Source organism: Syngnathus typhle, linkage group LG20, assembly GCF_033458585.1.
Source record: "Syngnathus typhle isolate RoL2023-S1 ecotype Sweden linkage group LG20, RoL_Styp_1.0, whole genome shotgun sequence".
Classification (NCBI taxonomy): domain Eukaryota; kingdom Metazoa; phylum Chordata; class Actinopteri; order Syngnathiformes; family Syngnathidae; genus Syngnathus; species Syngnathus typhle.
The window spans coordinates 4,847,349-4,862,225 of record NC_083757.1 but is presented as its reverse complement, the minus strand read 5'-3'; the positions used below and the strand labels follow the sequence as shown (position 1 = coordinate 4,862,225).

The window sequence follows — 14,877 nt, the reverse complement described above, 5'->3', positions numbered from 1 at the left end:
GCAGTTTCGAGTCCCCTGTGCGGAGAGTGCCCCAAAATAATTGTAGTGCTCTGACATCTATAAGCTTTTTCCTCAAGTCTTGTTTGCACTGTAGTACTTTGAGATTTGGTGTCAAATGTAAAGTGTGTTATAAATAAAATGTATTATTATGATTTTTCTTATTTTTATTTTACTTTTTTATTAATTATTATTATTATTATCGTGGGAGCTCATTTTCATTTCACAATTCAAGTCAAAAGACAAAGAAAATAATTAATGAAGGTAGAATCAAACTCTAAAAGAAAACATGCCAATAATGATCCTAAATTGGAACTTTTGGGCTGATAAATAGCAAATGCGATACTTGTTGTTCTGCACAGTAAAGACATCAAGACGTGAAAGCTGGTTGAGTTCCATAAACCAAGTTCATTGAAAATTCGGATGTGCAGGCCGTGTAATGAAATGAAAAATGATAAGTGAAACTTTGAAAGAGGTTTTTGTTCAAGGGTACCAATTGTGATTCCAGTCACATTGTGTCGCAAATCTTCAGTGGGGTTAGCCAAATACTACAGAGCCAGGCAGGGGCCTTTCCAAAATCCATTAAAAATGAAATATCAGTGACACTTCTGTTTAGGTGCGGGGGATTTTGGCAATTCATTAAAGGCAGTTGTAGATTTTCTTTTTAGAGCTCTGCTAGTTGTGGGAACAATGCTGAGATATGGTCAGATGGAAAATGCGAGGTCAGTGTTGTCTGACCACACACATACAGGTTTGTGAGTTATTAAAGGCTGCCAATACTGCCAGTTATTTGGCATCTTAGTCAAAAAATATTAGTAGAGCACAAATCCCTGACACACTTTTACATAATCGACTGCGCATATCTAAACATTTGCATGTCGGCTGGCAGGCACGTTGACCTTCTCTATCCGAATTCAAGACACGGTACAAGTGATTTTTCCAGATATAGCAGCGGGGCTGTCAGGAAGAGTCATGGAGGTCACCAATTCCCATGCATTATTGAACAGAAAAGTGTGGCGAGCGGGTCAGAACCCAAAGACCCGCTGCTCTTTCCGCATCGCCTTTGGAACCTGCAGTCAGTGATTGTTGTTTTCAAATTGGCATTTTTTTGTTTTGCTGTGGAAGGCGGGGCAGGAGTGAAAATCCCGGCCCATTAAGGTTTAACTTTTGATGGCAAGAAGAAACAATGCATCTCAATTCAAATGACTTTTCAACCTAAACGTGTTTGGGGGTCACGTGGTCCAAGATGGACGAAACCTCGGCAGAGTGTCAAAAAGATGGCTGAAGTATGCTGTTGGTAAGGTAAGGGGACAAAAAAAAGTCCAGGGTGAGGCAACGTGCAGTAAAAGAGGGGAAAAAAAAGTCATCCGGTGGAGGGAGTGGCGGAGTACCGCAGGGATTGTTAGTTCTAATTGGGCCTCTGGCTTCGGGACAAGCAGTGACAACATCAAAAGGCCAGATATACATCAAGCGGCGCTGGGAAATGTCGAAACATGTGGGGAAGGGCCGCGGGGCAGAGAGGCGGAGAGAAAAAGGGCATTGTTAGATTGTTAGCAGACACATTTTGCGAGATGTTTTCATAGAATTGATGAGAAACAGCGAGAAACAGAGAAGATGTGGGTGGGAAGAATTAATTTCAAGGATGAAATGTTATCCCTGTGTTTGGTTAGTCAACAAAGTATGACCAAAAACAATGATAAAAGCCTGCTGTATTTTACTTTTACTTTCTTCGCATAAAAAGTTTTTTTTTTCTCTTTTAAGTTGCGCTGAATGTTGTGCAACTTCACCATCATTCTTTAATTGGAACAATAATCTTCTTTATTAATGTAATTCAAAATTTCAGATCCAAGCAATGAACTAATTTTGGTGTGGGGAATATGTGTCATTTTTATTATTTTTTGATTGTATTTTTTATTGATTTATATTTATTTATTTTTGTATGTTTAAAATTGACAGTCCGCTTTTATTCACATAGAATCCGGTGCGCTTTATAAATAAATAAAAAATAGATAGATAGATAGATAGATAGATAGATAGATAGATAGATAGATAGATAGATAGATAGATAGATAGATAGATAGATAGATAGATAGATAGATAGATAGATAGATAGATAGATAGATAGATAGATAGATAGATAGATAGATAGATAGATAGATAGATAGATAGATAGATAGATAGATAGATAGATAGATAGATAGATAGATAGATAGATAGATAGATAGATAGATAGATAGATAGATAGATAGATAGATAGATAGATAGATAGATAGATAGATAGATAGATAGATAGATAGATAGATAGATAGATAGATAGATAGATAGATAGATAGATAGATAGATAGATAGATAGATAGATAGATAGATAGATAGATAGATAGATAGATAGATAGATAGATAGATAGATAGATAGATAGATAGATAGATAGATAGATAGATAGATAGATAGATAGATAGATAGATAGATAGATAGATAGATAGATAGATAGATAGATAGATAGATAGATAGATAGATAGATAGATAGATAGATAGATAGATAGATAGATAGATAGATAAATAGGGTATGCCATGATTTCATAGTCAATACAAAATGCATGTTTGTCAAAATATTAAAAAAAAAACGACAGTGTAATTTGTAGATTTGATCATGCATCACAACACACATCCGATTGAAAACTCCTCCGACCTCTAAGACTTTGTTCTCGCTCTCTCTTTCCATCTTCTTTCTGTTTTTTTGGAGACCCCAGGCTAGCCCAGAGATTATAGCATTCATCTCCTTTCGGAAACACTTCTTGGTCCCGAAGGAGGGGCTAGAGGGCATTGCTGCGGAGAAGGACATCTCCACACCAAGTCGGACTGCTGTCACACTGACATGTGCCCCTGACAGCCAGAAGAAAATGTCTGCTAAAGTTTACATTCCCCAGAGTATTCAAAAAAAAAAAAGTCTGGCTTTCAGTGGTACAGATAAATCGTGGGTTTCTACTTTAGTTTTATCTATACAGAACAAGCAGCTTCTATTTCAGGGAAAGCAGGCTGACATAATTTGTTACAAACACATCCCTGATTTCCTTATAAAAGAGTGAGTTGTAAAAAGAACAATATCATAAAACGTGTCTGACTTGTAAAAAAGGATGCTTAATATGCTTTATTGGTCTTAATATTGGTAGATTGATGAACATTTGGGTTTGGGGGATTGTTACAACTTTTTTTGTTGTTGTTTTTTTAACAACAGGCTGGCTCTAAAATCAAGCCCTTTAAAGTTGTACAACTTTAGTTTTATCACTTCATAGTTTGGATATGAATCTAGTTGCTTAATGTCCTTTAATTGCATGTGGATATATATTTTGTCTATTTTTTTTTCCCTCGACAGCTAAAAGAATGGAACCTGTTTATAATAATTTTGGAATGGAGAGCGAGTCTTCTCCATCTATAAAAAAGTCAGCTGGTTGCCGACCGCCACTGTGCGGCAAGCTCCAGCTGCTTTGTGCCTGTATGCTTTAGAAATCACTTTTGGTCACCTGGCAACAAAAGAATGGATATATTTAACAAACATGAGCTGCTCAGGCAACACAAAGAGATTGCTCAACAAAAGACAAACATCAATTTTGAACAAAAGCCGCATACGGCGCCACCTCAAATGCGCCTTGGAATGAAGTCAGAGAACTATGTACCTGCAGAAATTGTTCAAGGTAAATAAATGTGTTTTTTTTTCTGGAGGATGGATGGAAAAGTTGAATAAAATTAAAAATTTAGGATGAAATTCTGTGACTGGCAGTGTGCATTGGAGTCCATCTGTTTGTGCTTTTAGATGAGAAGGAGCACTCAGAGAAAAAGTGGACCGCTTTGTTCACCGCATGCTTGTCGAGTGTGAGCAAAAAGGTACGCAGCTACTCTGTGTTTTTATATTTTACTTTACATAAGTGGTTGATTTAATTGAAACTTGTGTCCGTCTGATTTAAAAAAAAAAAAAAAAAAACGATTACCCCAATTCTAGCTTTTACGATAGCAACATCACTGTTACAAAAGAAATGCTCATTTCAAGGCGACAAACATCAATACAATTTGGACAATTTGAAAATTGGCAAACGCTCCAATATCATCTTTCAGGTTGCGCTTATTAATTATTTTTTTTCCCACACATCCACCCAAGTCATCTTCCCAGTTCTATATCAGCCACCATTATTCATTTGTCCTTTGGAAGGTCAATTGATCTGGTTTGAGACTCTGGGAAATGTTTCAACTGATTGCTTGTGACACATTTGTTCTCACACACACACACGCATGCCTGCGCACGCACACGCGCCCACGGTCACAAACCCTTCACTTTATCAAGCCCGGAAGATAAACAACTTTGGATAGGCTGAGAGACAAGGTGGGGATGTTAAATGTGAGGCCCTTCACACATGGCCTGTTAAGTGATGCTGAATAAGGGCATCTGTCCTTCTCGGGAAGCTCCTGTGGCGTGCCAAACGTGCACGTGCGTACGTGCTTGTTTGCCCTTTACAAAAAAAAGGGTGTCTGCAGTCTTTTTCTTTGTGACACAATGCGCCAATTAATCAACAGTTTTGCTGCACTAATCATCACATTGTGTTGGGTCGCACTTGAAACAATAGTGGACATATAATGATGAGCTTCTTATAGGTCACCAAAATATGTGAAGACACCAAAAAGCATCACTTGTAAAATCAAGGTACCGTATTTTCCGGACTATAAGGCGCACCGGACTATAAGGCGCACCTTCACTGAATGGCCCATTTTAAAACGTTGTCCTTATATAAGGCGCACCGGACTATAAGGCGCACCATTAATGCATCATGTCAGATTTTTAATCCAAATCAAATCATTCTCCATTTTAGCTTTTTATTTCAACTTCAGATGCAACAAATGACATTATAATCTCAAAATAATGATCCAAAGTTTTTTTGATTCGTGATTCATAGTCTTCAGCGGGCCACTTATGATTGATTTCATGACACAATGCTTCGGGCCAGTTTAAATTTGGGAATTTGATCCATATATAAGGCGGAGCAGACTATGAGGCGCACTGTCGGCTTTTGAGAAAATTGTAGGTTTTTAGGTGCGCCTTATAGTCCGGAAAATGCGGTATATTATTTTGCATGGACGAGGAGTTCTTATTTTTTCGTTTTATATTAAGAGCACCGCCGCATGCCGCCCACCACCTGACTTTATCTACCCTGGCCTGTCCTCATATCACTTCTGTGCCTCCTCCGAAAGCAACAATGGCTGCACAAAGCCTCATCATGCAGAAAGTCGCCCTGCCAGCTTTCACTCATCTCAAGATAGTAACATGCAGGTTCGGTGCGCTGTGGATTTCTCAGCTTTTAATGGGATTTAATGTTAAGACACTGAGCAATAATTTGAGAAGAGCAAGAAAAAAGTGAAATATCAGGAGAGCTTCGTGACATATAGTTATTTTTTAAATATCTGTTCTTGATCTATAGGCCTCTGCAGAAGAGGGAAGGTAAAACTCTAATAACTAAAATGGCACTCGGTGGACTTTCACCATGGGAGAAACTTCAATTATTATTATTATTTTATATCTTCTTCTAAACTCATGTCCTCATTTCGCCTTTTGTCATTTATATCCATGCATTATTCACTGATAATCTGGGAAATAAAATGTTAATTGTAATAAAAAATGCGTCCAAATGGAATATTGAAGCCTTTATCTCCATTTTTTAATGTTCCTCCATTCGAGTGAGGTTCACTAAGCTGCACAGCACTGTTGCGAAGGTCCTGAGCAGAGTTGGCACCGGTGTCAAAATATTTTGTCGGGAGGAAGAAAAAAAAGCACTTGTCAGAATAGATCTGACATCTCACTGTGATAGTTTGCACAAGTCTAAAAATAAAAATCCCCCTTTTTTTTTTTTTTTTCCAAATCAGATGTCAAGGTGTGAAAGCCACTACACCAATTCCAAAAATGGGATCAGGATTCACCCACAGTCCTATTTTGATAAGGATCAAACAGGATCCAATTCCAAAAATAGAATCCCGATTCACACGCAGTCCTATTTTGAACAGGAACAAACTGGATTCATCATTTCAATCCAAATTTAGACGGCTCACTGAACTCCGACAAGTCGAAAATTAATTTGCATAATTTTGTATTTTTAAAACATTTTTCATGTTTCAAAGTAGGACTGTTCATTTATTTTTGTTATTTGTATTCATCACAGGAAAATAAAATGGACAGATTGACTCATCACATATTTGAACCAATTCGTGCTTCGTAAACATTTCTCTGCCAACATTTTTTTTTCACTTTGGTGAGATTGCATTTGTGAGTGAACAGTTTCATTTGCTTCTGCTTAATAGTTTTTATATGTCCCAATCCCATAAACTAATTTCCCTCAAAAACGCAACAGATGTTTGCACGCTACACACACACACACACACACATGCACATTCAGCCGACGATGGCGAGGTCTGCACAGCAATATGCTGCTCACTTGTGTTAAAGACCCTTGTTGGAATTCCGTGCATGGCTGCTGGATGAGGTTAGCAAGCGGATCACATCTATTACCTTGCTAATTCTGCTGCTTGGCCTTTGCATAATAAGATGAGAGAGAGGGGAAATGTGCCGGGGAGAAACGAGCAATCAAAACGTGTTTGCAGTGGCGTCACGAGTAAATTGTAATCTCACAACGGAATGGTAATTGAGTAAATTAATGTTTTTATTTTTTCTCACTTTGATTCCTGTCTGATGATAAATACAAGGGTCCCGCTAATGGACGTATTAATCGCCGCCGATACATTGAGCGTGAAAATTGTAATTGTTCCCCCTTCTCGACTTCAAAAAGGCAAAATCATTTTTGTTGCATTGTTAGTTCTTCAAATAGAAACTAGCAAGTTCAAATGATAAAGTTCCCATTTACTCTCTTGTCCTCATAGTCAACTCACTCCTGTAGTAATATTTAATGATGTAGGCAGGTACTTTGAAACATGGCTGACATTTTTTTTTTTTACCCAAGGTTTGTAAGTAGCTCTTTTAATTTCATTTTGATAAAAGGAATGCATGATCAGTCTGTGCCTTAATGGCTCTTTTAGGGGCAGCGGCTTTATTGCCATTTCATGCTTCCTACACGAACACTGCTGCTTCAGAGCATCTGAGTCAGCATTATTTTTTTAGATCTCTATTTGGCCCGACACTGGAGACAAAATTCTACAATAAATAAATTCTAGAATAAATACAGCCTTCCCATTTTAAGCGAGATAGCTGCTGAAAGATTGAAAGGAAGTGGGCAATCCAATTTTAGGAAGGACAAAGCCGAGTTTGAAAAGAACAGTTCGCTTTCATTTTCTATCTAGGTAGGAAACCGTTTTTAATTTCAGAGCAACATCTGAAAAAAAAAATCACCTCGAGGTTAATGAAATCAGGAATGGGCAGGTTCTTTTCAAAACATAATGATGGCCAATTTGAAACCATACAAAATATTCAAAGTCGAGCATCACACTGTGAAGATGTCACTTGTGTGTTAAAACTAAACTTGATATTGTTTCTGGTCGACGCAATATACATCTCCATGATGGGCTCGTCCCTGAAAATAATTTCATTGTTCTATACTGAAGATTTAAGTGAATTTTCAAATTAGCCATGTCAGAAGGCACCGGTTGATTGGCTGAGAAAATTTACAAAGGTCTTTGACATTGATTGTGGAGGACGATATCTGATGAAAAGGCATAGAAAAGACAAGAAGACAAAGGAAGTGAGCAGAATCTAACGTAGGCGCTGTGAACATGTTAAGAATTTTTTATTTTTTCCTTTTGGAATTGTTTAAATCGCAGCACCCATGTGCATCTGGCCTTGACTTATCAACTGACTGATTCAAAGCAATCATTGGCTCGTATCGATCACATGGATTTGACGCTCACCTCTGTTTTTGTCTCGACCTCAGAAGGGTTTCAATCTCAGGTTCCTGTCTGGTTCTATAAATTGGCAGAACTGCTCCTCACTCTGCAGAATAAAAAAAAAAGCACAATCATTCATTGAAAAGAAATAAAAAAAAATACACCATTGTTGGTTTAAAACTAAATGAAATAAAAATAAGTCTTACAATTATTGAGGAGAATAGAGTGCATTGACTTGAAAGGCAAACAAAGATAATGTAATAAATACTCAAAATGAGAGTGCCGAGCCAAATGAAACCAAAGGAAGAAATGTGAAAACTGTGAGCATAACTCATGATTACAGGCAGTAAAACCAATGGAGACCCATCAGCAGTAAAATATAGCCAGCGGGATGATTAAGCTCATTTTCCTGTGTGCCAATCTCTCTCTCTCTCGCTCTCTCTCTTCCCACCTCTATCACGTTCAACACTTGGACGTGTTTCCCTCTCTTAAAAAAGGAAAATCATCAGGCTCCTCTGTGAAAACAAGTTTTGTAATGAGCTATGAGAGGGGTGATGTATTTTATTCATCTGAAAATATTTTGTGGGATTCCCCAGGGATGAGTTCTTTGACCCCTTATGTTTAGTTCCAACTTTACTTTAGATTATGATTTTTTTTTTTATTGTAAAGATACACAGATATTCCGATGAGAGTGAGAATAAGTGAATCAGTAGTGTGAAAAAATAAAAAATGCAATGAGGTAAGTACCGACTAAGTGGTTGTGTAATGTGCATACAATTGCAAACAAATTGCGGCAGCAGAGCGCCTTGCGCCACACGACTTCCCCTCATGAAACTTTCAGCAGCCATAAATGATTAAATTTGGAGCAAGTTGTTTGCCCTTACATAAATGCATAACTTTGTCAGCCAAATGTCGCACAAATGAAAGCTAATATCACCCAGCCAAATTTTCTTCCTCCTTTCTCTTGTGAGCTTAACACACCCACCTCCAGATAGATGCATGTGTTACAAGGCTTTTTTTTTTTCCATTATCATCACATTCAAATCCAGCCAATCTTTTATTTATTTATTTTTTTTCATGATTGATGGATTTTAAAATTAATCTCTCAAATTTAACGTCAAAATGAGTGATTTTCTGGTACCGCTTGGATAATAGTGTGAGCGAAAACAGTGAGTCATTTCTCTTTGCGGACAAGTGAGCCGAGGAGGAGGCGGAGAAAGGGTGGACTGATGACAAGGGAGAAGAAAGGTGGAGGACAGCATCTTATGAGGTTATTAGGTTTTAATCAATATGGTATATGGCCAGAAAGTGATTGGAAAACAAACCTAATCTGGAAACTAATATGTCTCCCGGGCTGTCTTGCCTGCCGCTCATCTGCTTTGCTTTTTATTCTCCATAGCATGCACACTATATTTCTTAATTCACCATTTGAACAGCAAGAAAAATGCAAATATTAAAAAGTTGATCTACGGGAAATTGAAGTAATTAAAACTCACGGGGATCAAATTAATGGCAAGCGTTGTTATAGACTGCAGTTTTGCATTCTCCCCTCGGAGACACACAATGCTAAAGTATTAAGATGACAGAGCTAACTAAGATTAGTCGGTGGTGACATTTACTCGAAGGCACCGCTCGAGTACCCCCCCCCCCCCGAGAACACAATGAAGGGCATTCAGAGTGGCTCAAATGGAAAGCTATCCGCAAACCTTGAATTTAGATCAACAGTAAATATGCGCTACTTTTACGAATTGCTACCATTTTCATATGGTTTGCACAAATACACTCCCACGTTGGAGGATAAAAGTCAGTACATACGTTGAGCCTGAATAGTTCATGTCATCACATGGCTTGCAGATTTCCCATTTATGTAACTATACATGACATTTCGGCGGATTGCTGAATATTTTATGGAGCCGTCTCAACTAGAATCATAGATGTTGTTTGTGCTAGTCTTTTTTTTCTTTTTTTTTTTAAACTACAATGGTTTTGTATGAGAAGAGATTTAATGCTGCCATGGACACTTGCAGAGTTTAGAATAATTTTGGGGGGAAATGGAGCAGAAAATGTATTGCCGTATTTTTCTGACTATAATGTACATCTATTTTTGGAAATGGAAACATTGAAGGAAAACAAAGCAGTACAGCAAGTGACTAAAATATGAAGTGTGCCTTGTAATGGGAAAAATACGGTAATTTGAACTGATTTGTATTTCTCGTGCATATTGTTGTGCACAGATGTGGACATGACTTTTTTGTTGCTTGCCTGCACCGCCAGTACGGCACAAGCCTCTTTGCACGTGGTAACGGAGCTCAAGAGATGGATGCTGCAACAGAGCATGACTAAATATTTCAGCAGAGCAGATGGCTGGGACGTTTTCCATACTCGTGGCAAATGGGAAAATATCTACAATAGATTCTGAGCTCATTTTAGGACAAGTTTGCGGAATTGCCATTTGGAAGCTGGATCAGAGCACTGATGGTTATATAATTTGAGTTGAAAATCCATTTATCGGAATCGGCCTTTCAGGGCAGCTCGGCCAATCTCGGATTTAGACGGTCACAATGAGCCGTTTGAAGCTGTAATTTGTTGTTTTATTCTGATTTGTAAAAGTGAGCCACTTGCCATGAAAATAATGTCTCTTGAAATAAGACAGAAAGAAAAAGAATTCCGCTTTTGGCGAGATTACTTTTGTAGATCATTTTGACCGTGTTGGATCAATATGTATATATATTAGGGGTGTAACGATTCATCGATACACATCGATTAATCGATATAATGCTCTACGATTTATTGGCATCGATGCTAAACGTAAACATCGATTTATATCGCCATGTTTGACCTCGGACATTAGACGCGACTTTATTTTGAAATCCAATTCATTGTTGCTTGCTTCCTCTCGACAACAAGTACGCGGCTCCTGGGCTGGTGCTATGGCTAGTGTCCAAAAAGACGAGGAAATTCGCTCCCCTTTAGGCTTCAAGTCATTCGTTTGGAAGCACTTTGGATTCCAAAGAAAAGATGGCTCATTGGACAAGACACGTGCAGTTTGTAAATCCTGCCATGCGGTGATCAAATATTCAGGGAGCACAAATCTCGCCGCACATTTAAAGAAAAAACACGCCATCAAAGTTCAGTGTTAAAGTAAGCACTTTGTATACTACAATACTCTTGTAATTTCCTAAATAAAGAGTTTGCAGTGCCTTGTTGATTTTGCGTATGAATTGTTATAAATCAGGATATTGTTCTATATTTTTTATTTAAAAATATATATATATATCGATCATAGAGCACTATATCGTGATATATCGTGAATGAATCGCAGCATGCTCTAAGATATCGGCAAATATCGTATCGTAGTTCTTTGTATCGATATGATATCGTATCGTGACAAAACCCGCGATTTACACCCCTAATATATATATATTTTTTGCAGCCATACTTGTCAGAGCTACAAACAGTATTTCCTTGAAGGCCTTGGAGAAATTCAGTTGCATCAGTCACTCTTAACGGATCAGATCATTACACACTGCAACCGGCAAGACTTTCTCTTGCAGCAGATTATCTACTTGCTGGTTTCAGATGTTTTCGCCCCCCCCAAAAAATTCAACTTCAATATTAATGATTGAATTTAATCGCTGTAGAACGAAATTTAAAATGCCGTGGCTCAGCAGGATGACAATGAATCGTAAATAAGACTTTGAGGATGACTGAACATGTTGCCCACTGTTTCCTTTTTCCCGTCTCCTATTCAATAACAATGCAGGGGGGCGAATTTTAGCCATTTCAACTTTCTTTGAAGCAAAGTATTGGCTATGACAGAAAAAGGATGAGGAAGATGATGAGGGGAGAGAAATGCATTGAAAAAAGTTAAGAGGCTGCAAGCGATGAGTCAGCATTGGAAAAAATGAAACGATGGTGTGCATCATCATCAAGTGCATTATCGTTAGTGTAGCTGCAACCTCCATCCATTTATGTTTAAATTATGAGCATCAGTAAAGATGCCTTTTTACGCCTAATACCACTCACCCATTCTGACTTACTCAGCTAAGAAATTTACGAGGCAACTTTTGTTGGCATGGACAGCCGATGGTTAATAATGGAAATGAACGATTACAACAAAAAAACTGTCCCTGTCTCATGACAGGTTTATTATCGACGGTAAATGATTGAAATAATGAGGCTGATTTGTGAATTAACTATCAAGGGCAACGCTACAAATTATGTTTAATAAGCTGAGTTAATATGATATCTGTGTTTAATGTATCAAATAGTGAATGATTGGGCCCTATGGTACACTTGCACGTGTGAGAGGATTACCAAGTATCGCTCATTTGTCTAAAGCAAATCGTGTTGAAATGAAAATTCATATTTTCAGTCAAAATGAAAAAAGGTAACAGGAAGCTCCTTTATAGTTCGCAATGGAAAGCCCAGGATGGGGTTGTTCGTCTTTTAACAATCCACAATGGGCCTCATTTATCAATGTAGTTTTATTTTCTGAATTTTTGAAGAGTTCCTGTTGCAGGATTATTAGCATACGTTCCTCTCATATTGGAGATGTGTGCAAAGGGATCAGTGTTCATCTCACGTTTTTTCCTCAATGCGTATACGTGAAAAACATACCTGAGGACCATTTAAGGACATGAAACAGAAAAAGGAGAGTACCGTATTTTTGGGATTATAAAGCATACCGGACGATAAGGATTATATATATTTTTGTTATATATGTATATATATATATATATATATATATATATATATATATATATATATATATATATATATATATATATATATATATATATATATATATATATATATATATATATATATATATATATATATATATATTTTTTTTTTTTATAAATATATGCTATATATAGATTATATACCGTATTTTCCGCACTGTAAAGCGTACCAGATTATAAAGCGCACCTTCAATGAATGGCTCATTTTAAATCTTTGTTCATATATAAAGCGCACCAGATTATAAAGCGCATAGAATAAATAACTCAACATTGCTCAGATGTTAATGCAATCACAATATAGTAACACTCAAAATAGTGAAAACAATAACAATATATCAATAACTTAACGTTGCTCAAACGTTAGTATCACACAACACACAAAATAAACACGTAAAGCTTACTTTAATAAATGAGTCCTCATCCACAAATCCATATTGGTCCATATATAAAGCGCACCGGATTATAAGGTGCACTGTCGGCTTTTGAGAAAATTGGAGGTTTTTAGGTGCGCTTTATAGTGCGGAAAATACGGCATATATATTATTCAGTGACCTAAATCAGTCATTTGTTCAGAAGTGTCTGTCCAAAAACCGCTTTGTTTATGGCTAATAAAATATTGGTAAAGGGCAGAAATGTCAGGAGAGAAACTGAATAAAAGGTCCTTTAAAATGTAATTTCATTACAAGAACTGTTGACAAAGACCCAATGCCTCGTGTCCAAACATGCCATTATTGATCCCAGGGAGATTCAGTGTTGTGACAACACACTGACACGCTGCTTTGACCAGAGTTTAATTTCTTTCCCCCAGGCAAACTAATGGATATGTGAAATGACACCCACCCTAATGGATTCAGCCTCGGAGATGGTGCGCAGAAGGAGAATATGCATTTTGTATTCCCTTGCCCTCTACAAACTCTCTCTAAAAACTCATCACGTTGCAACACATTACAGGAAGGTACCACCCGGCATAAGGCAACCTTTAACAGGAAGTCATTAGCATTAACAGCCCCATACCGCCGGGTTGAAGCCAAAGTGACCTTGCTGGCTAATAAACAGCGCATCTCGTTTATCAAGTCACGGCAACAAACCGGTGATGCACACATGCCAGCATCATATAAGCAATAAAGCGGGCTGCTTTATTTGACCGCACGCCAGTCACCTGGAGAGAATGAACCACTTTGCAGGCGATGGTTCTTAACACGTGTAGACTGTCTTTTATTGAGATCGGGTCGGGGATAAAACGTCAAAGAAGGCATCGTAAAGGGCGAACGGGTCAAAGATTGCTTCGGGTGAATGATGAAATGTGTAAAAGCAAGAAAAGTGAAGAAAAAAATAAAATAAAAGCCCAGACTTTAATTCCCCCTACTCCGGAGTGGAGATTGATGACCAAACACGAAAATGTCATTTGCAGTGATTTTTGCAAGGCAATAAAAAGCTTCGTAAAAGTAAAGCAAACTGCTTGGAGAGCAGTTACTCGGTCACTACCAAATGAGATGTACTAAGACTTGGTAAAAGGCTTGACTTTTTTTTTTTTTACCTAGCCCGAGGAGTATATCATTTAATAGACCTCAATAGATAACACATTTACAAGGCGGGGGAAAAAACGGGTTGGACACAAAGAAATAAGCGCAAGAAAAATATTACATTAAATGCATTGGATGTGCTCAGTAGTGATATAGTGGTACACTGCAAAATAGAACATCCCAGCACATTTATTTCCTTTTTTTTTTTCCATTATTGAACCAAAGTCTCTTAGGTAAAGCGAGTATTTACACTTTAATACTGTCGCAGCTTTCATAATATGCGGAGGTGTCAAAAATGTCTACAGTGAATTGCCTGATCGCCTAAAATCCAGTTTTTTTTTCTACCTCCTCCCAATTGTCACGCAAGGCCTTTTAAAGACATATTTTCCAAGATTGGATTTCACAGCCTTGCTAAGAAAAATGGCTGCTTACAGCCCTGACTAAACATTGTGAACATACTATTATTTACTGTCTGTTGTAGATCTACAAAAGGTACATTTACTGCAACATGTGGCATTCGGGGGGAAGGCAGGGGGGCTTCCATTCGGCTTATTCAAGGAAGCCTGTGTTCTTATAGCCTGCTAGGAAAAGAGCTAATGAAGTAATCCATAGTCATTGCTCAGCCATCACCCTTTGTGCGCACTTAGTTGGAATCATGTCCAGGGAGTGTGGCGGAAAGAAGCCAGCGAAGGAATTAGAAGTACATTAGCTGCAGAAGAGGTCATCATAAGATACGGGAGGA

At 37.7% G+C, this 14,877-nt stretch overlaps 1 long non-coding RNA gene across 1 annotated transcript in view; it reads right to left on the bottom strand.

Moving 5' to 3' along the window:
• LOC133144285 (uncharacterized) overlaps nt 1-14,877 on the bottom strand; it is a 63,418-nt gene that overhangs the window by 8,757 nt on the left and 39,784 nt on the right. Inside the window, exon 5 of the long non-coding RNA XR_009710636.1 lies at nt 7,892-7,973. This is a non-coding gene — a long non-coding RNA (uncharacterized LOC133144285). The remainder of the gene's footprint in view (nt 1-7,891; nt 7,974-14,877) is intronic.